At 35.1% G+C, this 20,779-nt stretch overlaps 1 protein-coding gene and 1 pseudogene across 1 annotated transcript in view; both read right to left on the bottom strand.

The window, feature by feature from the left end:
- The window catches only part of LOC120781817 (carcinine transporter-like), a 401,142-nt gene that overhangs the window by 28,508 nt on the left and 351,855 nt on the right, over positions 1 to 20,779 (bottom strand). The gene's annotated exons all lie outside the window — the stretch shown is intronic.
- Positions 10,510 to 10,712, bottom strand: LOC120781885 (annotated as a pseudogene).

Below are 20,779 nucleotides of genomic sequence, written 5' to 3'. Positions count from 1 at the left end.
GTCTTTTATTGAGCTTAGTGCTCTCTTGCAGTTGTGAACTGTACTGGAATTTGTCATGGGTGAAGACAAAGCCAGGAGGGCCGCCTGGCTGTCCGTAAATATAGTTGCTTTATGTATATTCCCGTGGTTTTCTAATAGAACTTCGCAGGCTTTTTCTATGCCTAGTACTTCTGCTTGGAAGATGCTAGCCGAGTTCGGTAGACGTATAGAGAGAGATATGCCTAGATCAGCGGAGAATACCCCCGTGCCTACTCCGCAGTCCATTTTGGACCCGTCGGTATAGATTGAGGTGGTATCTTCCTCTACCATTGAACCTCTTCTCCATTCTCGTCTAGATGGTATCCTCACCTGGAAGTGTCTATTGAAATCCAGCTTTGGGAGAATGTAGTCTGATTTGTTAAGAGTGAACTTGTTTAGAATTACACTATGTCCGTAGTTCTGCTGATTCCAACCTCCCAATTCTTTTATTCTTATCGCCGCAATAGCTGCTGTTTTGTGAATAAAAATGTCCATTGGTAGTTGATGCAGGATCACATTGAGCGCATCAGTCGGACATGACCTGATTGCACCCGTAACACCCGCACATGCTGCTCTTTGTATTCCATTTAATTTTCTAATATTGTATTGTTTGTTTAGCGCTGGCCACCATACCAGAGCTCCATATGTAAGTATAGGTCTTATGACAGCCGTATACATCCACATGATTATACTTGGTTTAAGGCCCCAATTCTTGTTGACGATTTTCTTACAAGTATAGTAGGCCATGTATGCTTTGTTTATTCTTTTTTCTATATTTATTTTCCAGGACAGTTTGGTGTCAATCTCCACCCCAAGTATTTAGCTGTGGGGGATAGAGTTAGTGTTGTACCGTTTAGTACCGGAAGTTGAAACTGAGGTATTTTGGTTCTGCTAGTGAATAGCATCAATTCTGTTTTGTTCGGGTTAACTCCTAGACCATTGTTTTTAGCCCATAGGTTTAACCTACGAAGTGCTCTTTCCATAATCTCGCTGACTGTTGAAGGAAACATGCCTGAGACCAACAACACTATATCGTCTGCATACGCTACTGCTTTCACCCCTCCACCGTTTAGTTGGAGTAGTATTTCGTTCAGCGCTGCAACCCATAGAAGCGGAGAGAGGACCCCCCTTGAGGCGTTCCTCTACTCACATAGCTTGTTTGTGTTGCAGCGCCGTTTGAAGCTATAATCTTCTTATTCTCAAGCATCGATAGTATCCATCTGCACACAGTGTCGTCTATACCACCATGTGCCAGAGAATTAATTATCGCATTTACTTCTATGTTGTTGAAGGCGCCCTCTATGTCTAGAAATGCCGCCATGGTGTATTGTTTGTGATGTAGTGATTTTTCAATTACACTTATCACCTCGTGAAGGGCGGTTTCGGTTGATCGGCCCTTCATGTACGCATTTTGGGACTTCGATAACTTCTCCGCCATTATTGTTCTTACGTGTAGATCTATTAGCCTTTCTAGTACCTTCAGCATAAAGGAGGTAAGGCTTATAGGTCTAAAATCCTTGGCATTCTCGTGTGTTCTTCTGCCTGGTTTTGGGAGGAAGACAACCTTACTTCTTTTCCAACTTCTTGGGATGTAAGATAGTTGTATGCTAGCTTTGTATATATTGTAAAGGAAGGAAACCTTAATTTAAAAAGTTCAGTTTCATCTTCGTTCAACTCTAAGAATTCGATGTTCTGCTGCTCTTCATCGATTTTAATCATATTATGTTGTATCATGTACTTTAACACAAAAAATTTGGGAATATGAGCTAGATGCACGTTAATAAATTTCAAAATTCTGAATTTTTGTTTTAATATTCCGAACGCATCCTCAACGAAAACTCTATTGGAGCTTAAAATAGTATTGAACTTGCTCTGTTGCGTCGTTGAAACTCCATTATCTCATATGGCGCTATGAGAAAGCTTTCAAGCGGATAGGGGCTGTGGTATTGGAATGTGAGTTCCATCGATGCAACCCAACACAAAAGGACACATACTATATGTTATGACGGCGTTGTGAAAAACCATGTTTTTTGAGCAGCAGTAGTAGTTGGAAACTTTATTATTTCCGATTTTAAGCGACATATGACATTGAGTGTTCTAGAAAAAGTCTATCACTGATTTGCCGAAATGATGTGCTATTAGCAAGCTTTCAAATTGTCAGATACAATGCCTTTTCTAGGGAAACAGCGGTACGTCACGTTCCTGATTCAGCCTACATTGGTTTCATCATATTCATCAGCTTTTAAGATTGCAGTTAATTAATTTTCAATTAAATTTTGTATATTTCAGATACTGCATATATGTTTGTGCTTACCTTGACTGTGTTTCTTTGCATTCGGAAATGGGAATAAAATATATCGTCATATCTCGCAAAATTCTGTGACCTTAATAGAGCATTCTTTTTTTTTATTTTAATAAGATTCCTGATTAAATCTATATTGTTTGAAGAGTTAGCTTAGCTTAAATCAATTCTTCAGCACTTGCTGATAAAAGAAATATGTATACTATTTTCTGTTACGTCCATCTTTGTACAAAATTTTATTTGTCTTATGTTTGTGACATATGTTTTATGTTCGAGATGCATAGTAGCGTTCCTAAACGCTGTTTATATGCAAAGCATTTATCTGCAAAGCAGAGTTGTATTAAAAGTCTGATTTGCATTACATACGATTTTTTTCGAATTATGGATTGCAACTTGCGTTTAGGAAGTCGACCTATGTAAATGTTTTTTTTTTTAAACTGCTCAGTACTGTTTTGTCGAAAGATGTTGGCTTAGCGGATATGCCGAATCGCCAGCAATCCATTGCCGATGACAAAAATATTTTCCAGGGTTTTACCTATTGTAAATTCGGCAAAAATTTGAACATCATGGACGCTTCCTCAGTATCCTATTGTCGCTTGTCTAATTTTTAGTGAATAGTCTCTGTTTAAATGAGCTAAACCTCTATCATACTAGTCTATTCGAGAAAAACTACCGTACCCTAGTACAACGCACCACACCTGAGAACCCCACCACGCTCAGCAAGATTTCATCACCACACACACACACACCGAACAAGACCAAAAAAGGAATTGGATCATCGCTTAGAGTATATTCGTTTTCGACACCCATCCCGCGTGCTACATTTAAGATTCGATTGAACAGCTGCTGAGATTGTATTCATTAATACGACACAGCTTCGCATCGTTTATTTGATCCGATCAGACTCTTATCTACAATAAGTTTTATACTCTCGCAACAAAGTTGCTAAGGAGAGTATTATAGTTTTGTTCACATAACGGTTGTTTGTAAGTCCTAAAACTAAAAGAGTCAGATATTGGGTTATATAACCAAAGTGATCAGGGTGACGAGTAGAGTTGTAATCCGGATGTCTGTCTGCCTGTCCGTCCGTCCGTGCAAGCTGTAACTTGAGTAAAAATTGAGATATCATGATGAAACTGGGTACATGTATTTCTTGGCTCCATAAGAAGGTTAAGTTCGAAGAGGGGCAAAATCGGCCGACTGCCACGCCCACAAAATGGCGAAAACCGAAAACTCATAAAGTGTCATAACTAGCTATAAATAAAGATATTAAAGTGAAATTTGGCACAAAGGATCGCACTAGGGAGGGGCATATCTGGACGTAGTTTTTTTGAAAAAGTGGGCGTGACCCCGCCCCGTACTAAGTTTTTTGTACATATCTCGGAAACTACTATAGCTATGTCACCTAAACTCTATAGAGTCATTTCCTACAGGCATTTCCATATACAGTTCAAAAATGGAAGAAATGGGATACTAACCACGCCCACCATACAAAGGTTATGTTGAAAATCACTAAAAGTGAGTTAACCGACTAACAAAAATCGTAAGAAACACTAAATTTTACGGAAGAAATGGCAGAAGGAAGCTGCATCTAGGTTTTTTTTTTTAATTTTAAAATGGGCGTGGCGTCGCCCACTTATGGTCCAAAAACCTTATCTCAGGAACTACTTGAGCGATTTCAATGAAATTCCGTATATAATAGTTTCTTAACACCCTGATGACATGTACGAAATATGGGTGAAATCGGTTAACAACCACGCCTTCTTCCAATATAACGCTATTTTGAGTTCCATCTGATGGCTTCTCTGTATAATATATACATTAGGAACCAATGATGATAGCGGAATAAAACTTTACACAAATACGGTATTTGAAAAATATGTAAATGACGGATAATGAAATCTCGATTATCACTTTATCATGCGAAAGTATAAAATGTTCGGTGACACCCGAACTTAGCGCTTCCTTAGTTGTTAATTGTAACATTAATAGATTTATTATAAAAATAAAGTATCGTTTATGTCGCATCCGAGTTCCATTGCACTTTCACTTGTATATACCTACATATATAGAACATAAAGCAAGTGTAAGTAAATTATTTAAAGTCAGTGATGGGTGTTTCCCACTAATTCGGCCAATTACTCATAGCACAATTGGTTTCGCCCAGAAAAAATACTTAAAAATCGTGGTGACCAAATTTTTAAGAAGACAATACAAACCACAAAATAAACCAAAAAAGTCTAGTGCAGTGCGGTGAAATACAGTGGCAAAAAAAAAAATATATGAATATATCTACATACATATAGAAAAAAATTTTGCTGACAAAAACGTTTTAGTAAAACAAAAAGTGGTGTTACAAAAAAACATATTTTCAAAAGAATATCTTCGTAAAATTTCGTGCCAAAAACAGGCTGCACCGAAGTTAATATACCCTTCACAGGTGCGTTTCTTTTAGTAACTGTAGTAATCCGATCTGAGCAATTTTTTCGGAGATTATGTTATTACCTTAAGCAGTAATCCGTGCCAAATTTTATGAAGATACCACGTCAAATGCGTAAGTTTTCCATACAAGCCCTTGATTCCGATCGTTCGGTTTCTATGGCAGCTATATGCTATAGTTAGCCGATCACAACATTTCTTCCGGTATTACATTATTTCTATGAACAATAACTCATACCAAATTTCGTAAAGATATATCGTCAAATGAGGAAGTTTCCCATGCAAGCATTTGATTCCGATCATTCAGTTTGCATGGCAGCTATATGCTGTAAACCGATCTGAACAATTTCTTCGGAGATTACATTGTTGCCTTAGAAAATAATCTATACCAAATTTCGTGAATATATCTTGTCAATTGCAAAAGTTTTCCATACCTGCACTAGATTCCGAGCGTTCAGTTTGTATAGCAGCTGTATTCTATAAGAAGCTGATCTGAACAATTTCTTCGTATATTACATTATTATCTTAAAAAATAAGATGAATATACATTTTCAAATGTGAAAGTTTTCCATACAAGAACTTGATTCCGATCGTTCAGTTTGTATAGCAGCTATATGTTATAGTGGTCAGATATCGGCAGTTCCAACAAATGAGCAGCTTCTTGAAGAGAAAATGACGTTTACAAAATTTCAAAACGATATCTTAACAAGTAAGAAAGGGCTAAGTTCGGGTGTCACCGAACATTTTATACTCTCGCATGATAAAGTGATAATCGAGATTTCATTATCCGTCATTTACATATTTTTCAAATGCCGTATTTGTGTAAAGTTTTATTCCGCTATCATCATTGGTTCCTAATCTATATATTATACAGAGAAGGCATCAGATGGAATTCAAAATAGCGTTATATTAAGAAGTCGCGGTTGTTAACCGATTTCACCCATATTTCGTACATGTCTTCAGGGTGTTAGGAGAATATTATGTACCGAATTATATTGAAATCGGTATAGTAGTTCCTGAGATATGGTTTTTGGCCCATAGGTGGGCGACGCCACGCCCGTTTTCAATTTTTAAAAAAAGCCTGGGTGCAGCTTCCTTCTGCCATTCCCTCCGTAAAATTTAGTGTTTCTGACGTTTTCTGTTAGTCGGTTAACGCACTTGTTGTGATTTTCAACATAACCTTTGTATGGGAGGTGGGCGTGGTTATTATCCGATTTCTTTCATTTTTAAACTGTATATGGAAATGCCTGAAGAAAACGACTCTGTAGAGTTTGGTTGACATAGCTATAGTAGTTTCCGAGATATGTACAAAAAACTTAGTAGGGGCGGGGCCACGCCCACTTTTCCAAAAAAATTGCGTCCAAATATGCCCCTCCCTAGTGCGATCCTTTGCGCCAAATTTCACTTTAATATCTTTATTTATAGCTAGTTATGACACTTTATGAGTTTTCGGTTTTCGCCATTTTGTGGGCGTGGCAGTAGGCCGATTTTGCCCATCTTCGAATTTAACCTTCTCAATTTTTACTCAAGTTACAGCTTGCACGGACGGACGGACAGACGGACATCCGGATTTCAACTCTACTCGTCACCCTGATCACTTTGGTATAAGTATATAACCCTATATCTGACTCTTTTAGTTTTAGGACTTACAAACAACCGTTGTGTGAACAAAACTATAATACTCTCCTTAGCAACTTTGTTGCGAGAGTATAAAAACTGAAGGACTAGACATGGCTAACTCGACTCAGCTCAACATACTGATCGGAGAAGAAGGAATTGTCATCAAAGGCCGAATACCCGCAGACACACACGCACATATATTATCTCCTCAAAAATCCTTGATGAAGGAGAAAGTGAATCGTATCGTTAGCTTTTCTTTTTATTTCATGATGCATTTATGCACATACATACGTAAAAGATTTCAATTTCTTAGCACAAAAACTTTAAAAATAATTCAAAAAAAGAAAAAAACAAAGTGGTCTAACATTTTAATAAACCAAACTGTTTTAAGTTGCGGCTTTATTTTGCGATTTTGTCAGATACATATACTATATAATTAGTAAATAAAAATTCCCTGCCTTCTATTCTTACCTTTGCGCATTCAAACATACTATCTATTAAACACAAAGGTCAGTACAAATTCAAGTATTTATTTGTAATATTTATTTTTCGACAATACCCCTTATGCTTAACCCTTTCAGCCACAAAGCTACTTTTAAGCAAATTCTATGTTTGACATCATTTAAAGAGTCAGATACACAAAACCGGGGAATAAAAAAAAAAAACAACATAACGGTTATATCATGATCAATCATGAATTTTGAGGCAGATTATAAAAAATAATTAGATACTCAATAGGTAAATTGCAAAAAAATAATTACACATTTTTACGAACAAGTAGTGAAATAAAAAAATAAAAGTGAAAAAATTAGAAAATATTGGAATATGGTAGATGTTTTTGTTTATGCAAGTTGCTTATAAGCAGCTTTGGGCGTTTAGGTCATACAAATATTAAACTGAACAGGGTTTTCATTTGCTACTCCGTAGCAGCAAAATTATTGCTATGCTGTAAAAATATATAGCTGTAGCAATAGCCAAAAATGAAGTACTGTGCTCTGCTCTGGCGTAGCGGTAGCTCTCGGATGTGTAGCGTGTGTATAGTTTTTCACCTAACAAAACTCCGAGCAGAGCAGAGCACATATGTACTTTTACATTGTTCTGCTATGGCTCCCGTCAAAGTGAGAGCGGTAGCAATAGCAAAATGAAAGGATACGGGAGTAGCATAGCTTTTCAAACGCTGAGAATGAATAAAGCACGAAAAGGGCTGTGTGATGCAGGCATAAAGCAGATTTTGAAGATAGTCTGGGACAAATGTTCCGATGAAGACGACGATGAGCTTCTATAGAAAGGTTTGAAAGAGATTTTAGAAAAGGGTGAAAAATTTGAAATTGATATTTTAGAACCAAGAAATTTTGAAAATATTAAGCACATAATTAGTGAAAAAGTTAATGTATCCCAATTGAAGTGGAGGAAGAGACCAATCTACGTTCAACGTTACTTGGAAAGAGTCCGCAGAAGACATTAGCATAGTAAATAAGCCAAATCAATATCTCAACCCGTTTTTCGATGATGCTTTAATCAAATTGATTGTGGAACAGACCAATATGTATTCCCTCTAAGAGTCCGGCAGTAAACTCAATTGCGCAAATGAAGATATTCGTCGATTTCTTGGAGTTTTGTTATTCTTAGGAGTAGTACAGCTGCCAGTATTTAGAGTGGCCCAAGAGCTCAAAGTAACCACAATAACAGATTCGATGCCAGGAAATAAATTTGAGAAAATATAGTAGCCATCTGAAAGCGATAATAATTATAACAAATTATGTAAAATTCGTCCACTATTATCGTTGCTCAAAGCCCCGCTAAGCCCTACAAATGGGAACTGAAAATGTTCATGGGCGCTGGCTCGTCAGGATATATTTATGACTTGCCTTTCATATGTCCACGGTCCAAAAAAGTCGAATGGGAAAGTGTGAACTAAAGTCTGAGTCAGACTTGAAAAGGCTTGGCAGGGGATCGCTATTGTTATGGGAGGTGTTGATATTGCTGATATGCTTATGGAGCTGTATAAAGTGAAACATCGCTCCAATAAGTGGTACTTGAAAATATTTCACTAGAGCCTTGGCACAGTAATTATCAAATCCTGGCTGCTGTATCGGATTTATCTCAAATCGTTAGTTCAAACGCCAATTTGCTTATAAGCAACTTTCAATATTTTTTGCCCGGATCAAGCAAACCTTTTTATTAGTTAATTGAGACATTTTAAGTCAGAAATTCAAACATTTTTCTGACAGTTGGTTTAGGTGCGGTCCTGAAAGCGTTAATAAAGCAATAATCAGGATTGGGCGAAGCGAAGGCAAATCGAAAATATAACAGGAAGAGTGAGCAAAATAAATAAATCATACGTAAATTTAAATATATGAATGCATATCGATTTACAACAATCTTATACATACCAAACAAATTTGCATAAGAGAAATACCTGTCCATTAACAATTCCGTTTCGTGCTCTCCTTTTATTGCAAAAATATAGAAGCGTACTTTATAGATACAGACGAGATAGATTCTGCCTGTAATTTTATACCCTACCATGGATCCTACATATTAAATTACAAATTAAAAATTTTGAATAATTTTCAAAAAAAAGTAATCGTCAGCATAAATAACTAAACGGTACGGTAAAGTAAAACTGACTATCACAAAATACGTTTATTGGAACGATTAAAAAAAGTCAGTTTAACAAAATATACATAAGTTTGTGAAACCTGTATACATTTAAATATTGGGTAGTTGAAAAAGTAATCAAACTTCAAATTAATTTTTTTTATATTTATAATGAACCAAATATGTGCCATTTTGGTCGACCACTTTTTGCCATTTTTCCGCTAGAGACATTAGTCCAACAGTGTAAAACTTTTCTGGTTTCTCGGCGAAAAACTGCGATCGATCACGTTGTAATAGACGGAAGACACGTCTCCAGTATTTTAGACGCTCGAGTTACATATCTGACTAACAAAAAACATTAAATATGATAAAATTGTTGAATTTTTTAATTAAATTAATAGAACAACGGGAAATCAATAAATTTGTAATATGAGACCATTTCCATTGCTATTGCAAAAATCAATGCATATAAATGATACAAAACGAAATCATTTTGTTCACAACATTTTCTATAATCTGAATAACCTATTAAGCTACATATGAGGTTATTATCTTTAGTCAGCATTTAACTAAATATGATTTATAAGTAAATGCATATTTTCTTCCAAAATAAGTAATTATGATTTGCAAGCAATAATTCATTGCACTATTAACTTGAATGATTATCTATATATGTACATATACAACATAAAAGAAAGTTGTTGTTAGTTACACCATTTATAACTGAAGAACAGTTGAACCGATTTGGCTGAAAATTGGTGGAGAGAACCTGGGTAAGGACTTAGGATACCTTTTATCTATTTGTGTCAAAGTATAATACAACTCATAAATACAAAAATCATATTTCAAATAATAAGCATTTGTTCTAAACTCATGTTTGTAGGAATCATTAGAATATTTCATTTCTTTAAAAAAAAGGTGCGTGGAGTCCCTACGTGCTGATGAAGTTATACGTCTTAGTGATATTCCAAGAAATGCATATCATTTTGTATGAAAGAAAACTAGAAAACTTAAATTCGCATTTTATAAATTTATTATGCACATAAAATGAAGAATAAAGCAAAGTTTAAATGAAGGAACTTTGGCAAGAAAAGTAGTTCTGTCTCTTCGTTGCGGAAGAGAATATGCAGCGTAATCATCTTTCTTTGCCAACAAGTCGTCTTTTCGCGACGATGGCAAAAGCTAAAAATCATAAATTGCACAACTTTCTGGTGCTTCTCGCAAAAATCTGCGTCGATATAGATTCACGATCATACGTATACGTACATACATATTTACGCATGTTTGTAGGCGAAGCTGCTACAGCGGCAAGGGGTGACAATCGGCGGCCATTACTTTACTTATGCCATAGAAATTCTATTGCTACGAATATGGAAATGACAACGAAATAATGCAAATATGCATATTTCTAAATGTCATTAATTTCTTTGAAGAAATGAAAGGAATGAATGATCCTGAGAAGTATAGTCTTAACTTTTCAACGGCCAACGCAGAGCATTTCAACCAAAAGGAATTTATTCATTAAAATCACCACTCAGAAGTCGTTTTATTCGTTGTAAGCGAACGATTTTCGAAGAAACAGCATTTCTAATATGCCACAAGACAAAATTAGAAATGAACTTCTTAAACCTAACGCTGTCAGATAAAACGATATACTTCGTCATTGCGGGTCGATTTCCAAAAAATGTAAATGAAGACTAACTACAGAAATGATCCTGTAAAGTATAGCCTTAATTTTTCAACGGCCAACGCAGAGTATTTCAACAAAAGGGCACATAAAATAGTTGAGAATTCGCAGAAATGAAAGACAAAGGCAAGAAAAAGGAGTATAACTTCAATAATGCACAAGCATACAAACATACATATGCGCGGCAGCAGCAAGGAAAGAGGTAACAATCGGCGATCCATTGTATATTTTTTTCATGCATAACCAAACCATAATTAGGACAACGCAATACAAATGTAAATGGTAGTGTTGGTGGTAAGCGCTTGAAAAGTTACGACGAGCACATAGGTTCGAATCCCAACAGAATTTATTTTTAATTGAATATGTCACCAACCAAAAATTGAAGCATTGTTCTACAAAAACAACAACAGCACAAGCATGGCAACATTGTATTGTTGGTAGAAAAGCCGAGCTGTGCCGAAAGAAACGAACAAACGATCGCCGATTGTCACCGCTTCGCTTGCTGCTCGAACATCTTCGCAGACAAGGTTGCGTAGATTCATATTGAGCAAGGTTGCGCAACCTGAATCTATCGCAACCTTTTCCGAACTCGTATAAGAAGTATAACTTCAAAAAAAAAAAAATAACAAAAACAAAAACAATAGATAAACCTCACATCTATATCTATATACATACATATATAAAAGAAAGTTGTGTTAGTTGCACCATTTATAATTTAAGAACGGCTGAACCGATTTGGCTGAAAATTGGTGGAGGGGTAGCTTAGAACCAGGGTAAGGACATAGGATACCTTTTATCTCTTTATGTCAAAGTTTAATACAACTCATAAATACAAAAATTATATTTCAAATAATAAGCATTTGTTCAAAATTCACGTTTGTAAGAATCATTTGAATATATGCGTACAATTTTAAATATAGTCTTCTAAAAAATACATACATTTGCTAAATATTTGAAATAGAAGAAAAGAGCTGCAACCAAATACGCAGTGAAATATATTATAACTGGCTCAGTAATAAGTCGTTGAGTATGTATGTATTATACCACGTGCATCCCAAAAGACTGATATGATAACCTTTCCAGCCGCCTTTTTCGTTTTTCCACGCCTGAGAACCGGTTCATCATGTACAGTCCGCTAGAATGACTGTCGATTGGACTCCAGTGGGAAATGATGGAGCTATGTTTCTATCACCGAGGAAAAATCTCGGCTTTATTCCGATTAGAGAACACTTAAACACTTCTCAGAATCAGTTATCAGTTTTTGTTGGATTATGAACTTGCGAGGCACCTACTTTGCTCATTTCGCCTGTTTCCAGCTTAGCAAATATCTTTTCAATGGCGGATTTCCCTGAGCCCAAATTCAACAGTATTTTCCCAAAAAAAAGCAATGCTTTTTTAACACACGAAATGCTTTATGATCCATTTTTTTGTAAACTAACACAAGTTGCTTAATAAAAATGCTATCTCATAAGCTTATAGTTATAATCCAATTAATAGAAATGATATACATAGATGGTAGTAGTAGTTTTATCTATGTAGCAGCCAAAGTTATTAGTGGACGGGTCCCCTAGTAATTAATAAATTGAAAACTTAGACTGATCCAACCATCCAAACCAACTAATATCTCTTTGGGGTTTAATTCGGTGATAGTTTTTAAAATCGTTTGAGCACGAGTGAAATATAAAATTGGTAGGATCCTTTGAAAAGTGTTATAAGGATTCAGTGAAACGAACAGTGTTCAGAAAAACAAAACAAAATTTCCCCGCGAAAACCGTTATATTTTATATAATTCCCTATAATAATTCTGCGATTCTGTAGCCAACTCAGGAGTTGATAAAACCCTGCAGAATTTAATTAGATATAAAAAAAACACCAATAAACCCAAATATAAACACCACCGAAGATGCAGTGAACATTTATTGTGAAATTACTTTGGAAAAAGTAATGTAACTATATGTAAATATAACAAAATATAAAAGAAAAGTTTTGTAGTGAAAACGACCTAAAAAAATTAAAAGGCGTTAATTTACCAAAACATCTATAAAAAAATGTTGTGAAGACATATGGAAAGTGAGCATACTCAGATGGTAGCAGTGAATCTTGTAGAGGAACTTGCTCGCAGAAAACAACAGCTGGAACAGATGCGGCAAGCCTTTTAAGAACTAAGAAACCGGAACGAAGGAAGTAGTAATGGCAGTAGACATGCCCTTATAAAAAACAGTCAACGACCTGTGTATATTTACGGGGACGGGAGATACAACGATATACACGTTTTTAGTAGCATTGAATACCTGCTATCTACAACGAGCGATATCGAGTCACAGAAGGAAGGAGTACGATCTGCGTACTACAGGACCATCCAGGAAGAAGCGAAAAGCACAATTATCAACATACCTCAACCGGAAAACTGACAACTAATAAAAGAAACACAGAAGCTGAGATATAGAGCAGAGGTAGAACCGCACCAATTTTATAAAAGGATTGGAAACCTTAAGGTAAGTTCGGTAAATTAACTTATGCGTGAAGTACAAAACATTAAATATCGTCGGACGAACTGACAGTATACTATAGGGTGACAGTTATATTGTCTTGAGCAACATAGACAGCTTACTGGTAAATACTATAAAAGAGATGACTCAAGGAGTCCTCTTAACCATTTCAGGACCGCACCTAAACCACCTACCAGTAAATTTGTTTTTCTCGATTTTCTGACTTAAAATGGCTCAATTAACTGCCATTAACACACTCTCTAGCGTGATCTGATCAAAAGATATTGAAAGTTGCTTATAAGCAACTTTGGGCATTTAGGGCAGTATTTGAGTGATATAAAAACATGCAAAGAAAAAAATATAATCTCTTTATTTATCATATATATACAATATATGTTTGTTTTGTATTTTAAGTGTGATAAGATAAAAAACAGTTCTTGTGCGTATTGCAGCATAGATGAACACCACATTTTAAGCAGTTTGAGAAAGTGGTCCACTTCCTAAACGCAGGTTGCAATGCATATTTACAATGCATATAGTTCCTAAAGTCATACTTAAATTTTCTGGCAACGCCTAATGTTCCTAATTAGTTGGCAACTCAGTTTTAAACGCATCAGATGTTTAAAGCGTGCATCAATTTTATTTGGTATGCAGAACAGACAATGGCAAAGTAAATAATTTTTAGTTATTGTAACTAATTTAAATTGTGTTATCATTTCGTTTTATCTTATATTATAGAGAAAAAAAGTGGACACACGGGCGGAAGAAATTATTAATAACAACAAGGCTTCGCCAAGAAACAGAATTTTCCGGCAAAAAAAAAAAGAGAAATACAATTTGGGAGTCGATTTTAAGGGAAATGAGGGACGTTGAGAGCTCGTTTCCATTTTCAAGAGATGAAATAACGAGGTGTTTTCTCAACATAATGGGGACTTATAAGCGTATAAAGAAAAGAAACAGTACTTCTTTCGAAGCAGCATCAAATTGGGAATATTTTAGTGAAATCGATGAAGTGTTTGGGAGTCGTTCTAGTATTGAAGTGCCACTAGAAATGACCGAGTATTCTATAATTTCATTGGAAAGTCCTTCCACCACAGCAACAGTTGACGGAATGGATGTAACACCTACAACATCAGTTAAAAGAAAGAGAAATGACGTAATCGAATTCTTAGAGAAAGAATCTGAAAAGGAAAACGAAGCTATAAATAAGCTTATAAAAATAGAAAGTGAAAGACTTGAAGTTGAAAAAGAAAAACTTAAAGAATTAAAGCAACTACGGGCTTTATTTGAAAACCCAGGATAGTTTATAAATAATATAAATAATTACTATTATATAATTATAAGAAATATATATATATATATATATATATATGTTATAGTTTTGAAAGTTCCTATCTTATGAAATAAAATACATTTATGTTCATGTTATTCAAATTGTGTTTTTTATTTTAGAATTGTCGTTTAATTCAACTTGAAAACAACGCTGCCAGGGCATTTCGTTTTTGTTGGGCTTCATCTCTTTGCAATGATGGAACACTAACTTCAGATGTTTGGGCCTCCTCTTCGTCCAATTCTATGCAATCAATGTTTTGCTGACCTTCATTATAATCACGTTATGTATTATCATGCACGTTAATACAATAATTTTTGGAATATGAGCGAGCTGTACACCAATAAATTTTAAAATTCTGAACTTTTGTTTTAATATCCCGAACGCCTGTTCAACAAAAACTCGGTTAGTGCTTAAAATAGTGTTAAATTTGCTCTGCTGCGATGTTAAAAAACCATTATCCCGATATGGCACCATGAGAAACGTTTCTAGCGGATAAGCTGCGTCGCCTAAGAAGTGGTGATTTGGTGGAATTTTTAATTCACCGCTTACTAGTGCTCTACGAAATGGGCTCCTTTGCCACACTGATGCGTCATGACATCGTCCAGGACAGCCGACAAAGACGTCCAGAAATTTCATATCGCTGTCAACAATGGCCTATACAAATTGCTTATTATAATTTGACAAGAGATGAGTATACATGTGTAATTACCTGTGCAATGATGGAAAACGTGCCTTTTCTGTTATAGAAACTTATTGCATCATTTTTTGGTTGTGATATGGGAATGTGCGTTCCATCAATGCATCCTAATACAAAAGGAAATATATTGTGGCGACGTTGAGAAAACCTATCAGCGATCTGTTTTTGAGCTGCAGTAATAGTTGGAAATTTTATTATTGTTGATTTTAGACGACATATAAGTTTGAGGATTTTAATAAATGCTCTATAAGTGGCGCCCATTCCTACATCAAATCTGTCACTAATTTGTCGAAATGATGTATTATTGGCAAGCTTCCAAATTGTCAAATACAATGCCTTTTCCATGGAAACTGCAGTACGACCTGTTGATGATTCGGTCCACATTGGTTGTAGCATAGTCATCAGCCTATGAAATTGCAGCGAACACGTTTTATGTTATCCATATTTGAAATTCAATTGTGTACTTACCTTGAACGTGCTTCTTCGCATCCGAAAATGGGAATAAAATATATCGTCTTCCATCAATACAATAGATCCACAAAAGTTTTTATTTTTCACCACCTTTCTTCTCGTTTAATTTAAAGTCCTTAATAAAAACTGCCGCTTCTTTTTTTTTCAATTAGTTTTTTTATTAACTTAATATTTGAAGAATTAGCTAAAGCGGTTTTTAGAATGGCAAATTTTGAGAAAATAAAGAAATTTATAAATTTTTTTGATAAGTCGAAACAACCATCTAAAAGCGATAATAATTATGACAAATTATACAAAATTCGTCCACTATTATCGTTGCTCAAAGAAAAATTCAACAATCTACCTCAAGAGGAACACCAAAGCATTGATGAGCAGGTCATAGCATATAAAAGTAAGTTCAGAGGTATGCAAATGCAATAAATAAAAGCTTTTGGATATCACGTTAATTGCATATTTTAGGAAGATCATCCTTCAAGCAGTAAAACCCAGTTAAACCCCGCAAATGGGGATTGAAAATTAAAAAAAATTTCTGGAAGTTCCGAGACCAGCTATTGTTTCAAAATATAATAAACACATGGGAGGAGTTGATCTTGCCGACATGCAAATGGAGCCGTATAAAGTGAAACATCGCTCCAACAAGTGGTACATGAAAATATTTCGCTGGAACCTAAGCACAGTAGAAATTTATAAATTCCTGGCTTATGTATCGGATACATCTCAAAATCGTTAATCCAAAAATCTAGCATATGCCACTTATAAAATTCTACATGGATATCAGCGTCTAGTTCGAAACGCCGTCATGTTGTTGAAGAACCCCCCCCCTCAAAGCGATATGATGAAAATTGTCGTTGGATAGTTTGGTAAGAGAAATGACGATGCCGTATTTATAAAACCAGAACAACTGGCCGACTTCCTAAACGCAAGTTGCGATGCATAACTCGAAAAAATGCGTATGAAATGCAAAGCTGATTTTCAACGCAACTCTGCGTTGCAAATAAATGCTTTGCATATAAATGACGTTTAGGAACGTCATCGTAAAACTCATACATAAAACATATGCCAAATAATGACTGTTATTACAAATAACGAAATTTTGAGTTAATATGGACGAGAGAAGAAATTATTCATTAATTTTATTAGCAAATGCTGAAGAATTAGCTTTAGCTTTAGCAACAAAACTCCAAGAAATCGACGAATGTCATCATTTGGGCAATTGATTTCAATGCCGGACACTTGGAGGGAATACATATTGGTCTGTTCCACAATCAATTTGATTGATGATTGAAAGTCGATTGGTCTTTTTCTCCATTTCAATTGGGAAACATCAATTTTTTCAATAATAAAGTCATCCATATTTACTGCTCTTTTAGAAACTTCTTGGTTGGAGGGACTTTTTAGTATATCGATTTCTAATTCTTCACCATTTTCTAAAAACACTTTCAAATACTTCTCAAAAACTCTTCGTCGTCTTCAACCCTCTTCATCAGAGGTTTTGTCCCAGTCTATCTTCAAAATCTGCTGTATGTCTTCATTACACAGCCCTTTTCGTGCTTTACTCTTTTTAATATTTGTATGACCTAAACGTCCAAAGTTGCTTATAAGCAACTTGCACAAGCAAAAAAATCTTGCGGTACAATAGAAAAATATTTTCTAATTTTTTCACTTCTATTTTTTTCCTTCACTATTTGTTCGTAAAACTGTGTAAGTATTTTTTTTTCAAATTTACCTTTTAAGTATTTTTTTAATATGCTTCAAAACTTTCGCACGACCGACACGCTCAACTTCGCTTCGACTAATGAGTCATAAAATTATTGATAATGACCCAATCGTTATGTTCTTGTAATTTTGGTATTCCCCGAATTCAAGTTGATCAATAAGATGTGTATTTATAAGAAGTGTTTGTGTATTTGACTTTTTAAACGTTGTAAAACAAAAGAATTGCTTATAAGCAAGGCTGACTTCATAAACGCAGTTTGCAATGCAACACTGTAAAGAAATTCATTTACAGTGCAAAGCAATATTGCATGGCAACACTGCTTTGTCAAATAAATTGTTGGCATTTTACAGCATTTATGAATGCGCAAAAGATTGGTACCTTGCATCACTAACATTATCATATTCGACAACAAACTTTTTTTTAAATGAATGTGCAGGAATATTGCTGTATTCTTTTGAAAACAGCCTCGAAATTGGCTGATAATAGAGAATCAAGCAACAGTGTTATCAAAAATATAATAAACAAAACAAAACGCCGTCGTTTAGCATTATTAGCTAGTGAAAATTCACGGAGAAGAATTCCAAAAACCAAAAATGTTTGTAAGGTTATCGAAAGCATGGAAGACGATGAATTTTATTCTCATTTTCGAATGAAGAAAAGTACATTTCAGGTATTTATTATAAAATACGTAGAGTATTGAGTAAGTTGATAAAACTAATACCCCAAATCTAAAAAAGTTGCAGATTGTGATTAAGCCTTGGTGGAATTCAAATGAAACTGGACGTATAGCAATAACGTTGAAAAAAGCTTTACAAATAACAATTTGGAAGCTAAGCAATAATTGCTCTTTCAGAGATGTCAGCGATCGGTTTGGTGTGGCAGCTGGCCTCGCATATAAGGTGTTTCTGAAAATAATTAAAATGATTTGCCGCTTGAAGGGAGATGTAATCAAATTTCCCAAAACTGCAGCGGAACAAAAACAAGTAAATGAAGAATTTACAAACCTGCGGTATAATCCTTTTCCTTTTGTAATTGGATGCGTATTCCAATTTCGCAGCCAATCAAAGATGAAATCAGCTATCGCAACCGAAAGGGAACGTATTCAATCATTACACATGTAAAAAATTAACTTTTTTGCATGATAATAATTATTAACTGGAAATTTTTTTTCAGGCTATTGTAGATTGTCGAATGAGGTTTATAGATGTATTTATCGGCTGTCCAGGTGCATGCCACGACGTATCAGTTTGGCAAAGGAGCTCTGTCAGGAAAGCTATAATTAGCAAGGAGATTAAAATCTATTCTAATTACCATTTGTTGGGCGATGGAGGGTATCCATTAGAATTGTTCCTTATGGTGCCCTATCGTGATAACGGGTTCTTAACACGTATGCAGTCAAAATACAATGTGATTCTGTCTTCAACTCGCGTTGTTGTGGAACAGGCATTTTTTTGTTTAAAAAAAAAATTAGAATTCTCAAATACATCGAAGCTCAACGTCCATATATGCCACAATTAATTACAATGGCATGCAATGGCACATAATAATTGAAAATGAAGGTTACTTAGTCGATGAAATAGATGAAGGAAAGCACATACTGAGCCCCAAATAGTCGAAGATACGACTACATCGGGACAAAGGGAGGCAAAAGCAAAAAGGGATGCACTGGCCACGCTATTGTCTGCCTAATTGAAAACAGTTTGGACTTTAAAGTTATAGTTGTTTTTTAAACTTTATTAGGAACTTATAGGAAAAAAAATAAACAAAAAACAAGTAAGGAAGGGCTAAGTTCGGGTGTCACCGAACATTTTATACTCTCGCATGATAAAGTGATAATCGAGATTTCATTATACGTCATTTACATATTTTTCAAATACCGTATTTTTGTAAAGTTTTATTCCGCTATCATCATTCCTAATGTATATACTCGTATTATACAGAAAAGGCATCAGATGGAATTCAAAATAGCGTTATATTGGAAGAAGGCGCGGTTGTTAACCGATTTCACCCATATTTCGTACATGTCATCAGGGTATTAAGGAAATATTTTATACCGAATTTCATTGCAATCGGTATAGTAGTTCCTGAGATATGATTTTTGGTCCATAAGTGGGCGAGGCCACGCCCATTTTCAATTTTTGAAAAAAGCCTGGGTGCAGCTTCCTTCTGCAATTTCTTCTGTAAAATTTAGTGTTTCTGACGTTTTTTGTTAGTCGGTTAACGCACTTTTAGTGATTTTCAACATAACCTTTGTATGGGAGGTGGGCGTGGTTATTATCCGATTTCTTCCATTTTTGAACTGTATATGGAAATGCCTGAAGAAAACGACTCTGTAGAGTTTGGTTGACACAGCTATAGTAGTTTCCGAGATATGTACAAAAACTTAGTAGGGGGCGGCACCACGCCCACTTTTCCAAAAAAATTACGTCCAAATATGCCCCTCCCTAATGCGATCCTTTGTGCCAAATTTCACTTTAATATCTTTATTTATGGCTTAGTTATGACACTTTATAAGTTTTCGATTTCCGCCATTTTGTGGGCGTGGCAGTGGGCCGATTTTGCCCATCTTAGAACCTAACTTTCTTATGGAACCAAGGAATACGTGTACCAAGTTTCATCATGATATCTCAATTTTTACTCAAGTTACAGCTTGCACGGTCGGACGGACGGACAGACGGACGGACGGACAGACAGACATCCGGATTTCAACTCTACTCGTCACCCTGATTACTTTGGTATATATAACCCTATATCTGACTCTTTTAGTTTTGGGTTTTACAAACAACTGTTATGTGAACAAAACTATAATACTCTCCTTAACAACTTTGTTGCGAGAGTATAATGAGATAGCTCGATGAAAAATATAATAATAGACAATCTGATCCGGGGCAAAGATGTAACACAAATTATCGAAATAAAGATAATCAAGGTTCGTATAATAAGATATATGAAAATTATATTAGTCATTATATATCAGGCCAATATAAATAAAATATTAGCGGAAGATATAGTAATAATTACAAACCAAATTCAGACAATTCTCAAAGACCACAAAAGGAAATATAGAGCAAATTTTGTCAAAACCAACCCAATCAATATAGACAAAATTATGGTCATAATAATAAAATAAAACAAAACCAAAGCGAACCTATGGAATTAGACAATATTCAATATAGTGCAAGGAGCCCACAATTGGCAGGACACCCTAATTTACAGCATAGCAAAAATTGCTTATGTTCGAGTAGGCAAGGCCAGGTAGTATTCTCACGAATTGATATTAACAGAGAATTTTTTTTTATAAACCAGCCTTGAAATCATTACCTAAAATAAAAATTAAAATAAATGAAAAGAATTATTGCATTAATTGATAAAGGACCTAGTTTAAGCCTGATCAATAGCGAGATT

The sequence above is a fragment of the Bactrocera tryoni genome, unplaced genomic scaffold (assembly GCF_016617805.1).
Source record: "Bactrocera tryoni isolate S06 unplaced genomic scaffold, CSIRO_BtryS06_freeze2 scaffold_7, whole genome shotgun sequence".
Lineage (NCBI taxonomy): Eukaryota > Metazoa > Arthropoda > Insecta > Diptera > Tephritidae > Bactrocera > Bactrocera tryoni.
Note: the sequence above shows the minus strand (reverse complement) of the source record. Positions and strands in the feature narration are given on the sequence as shown.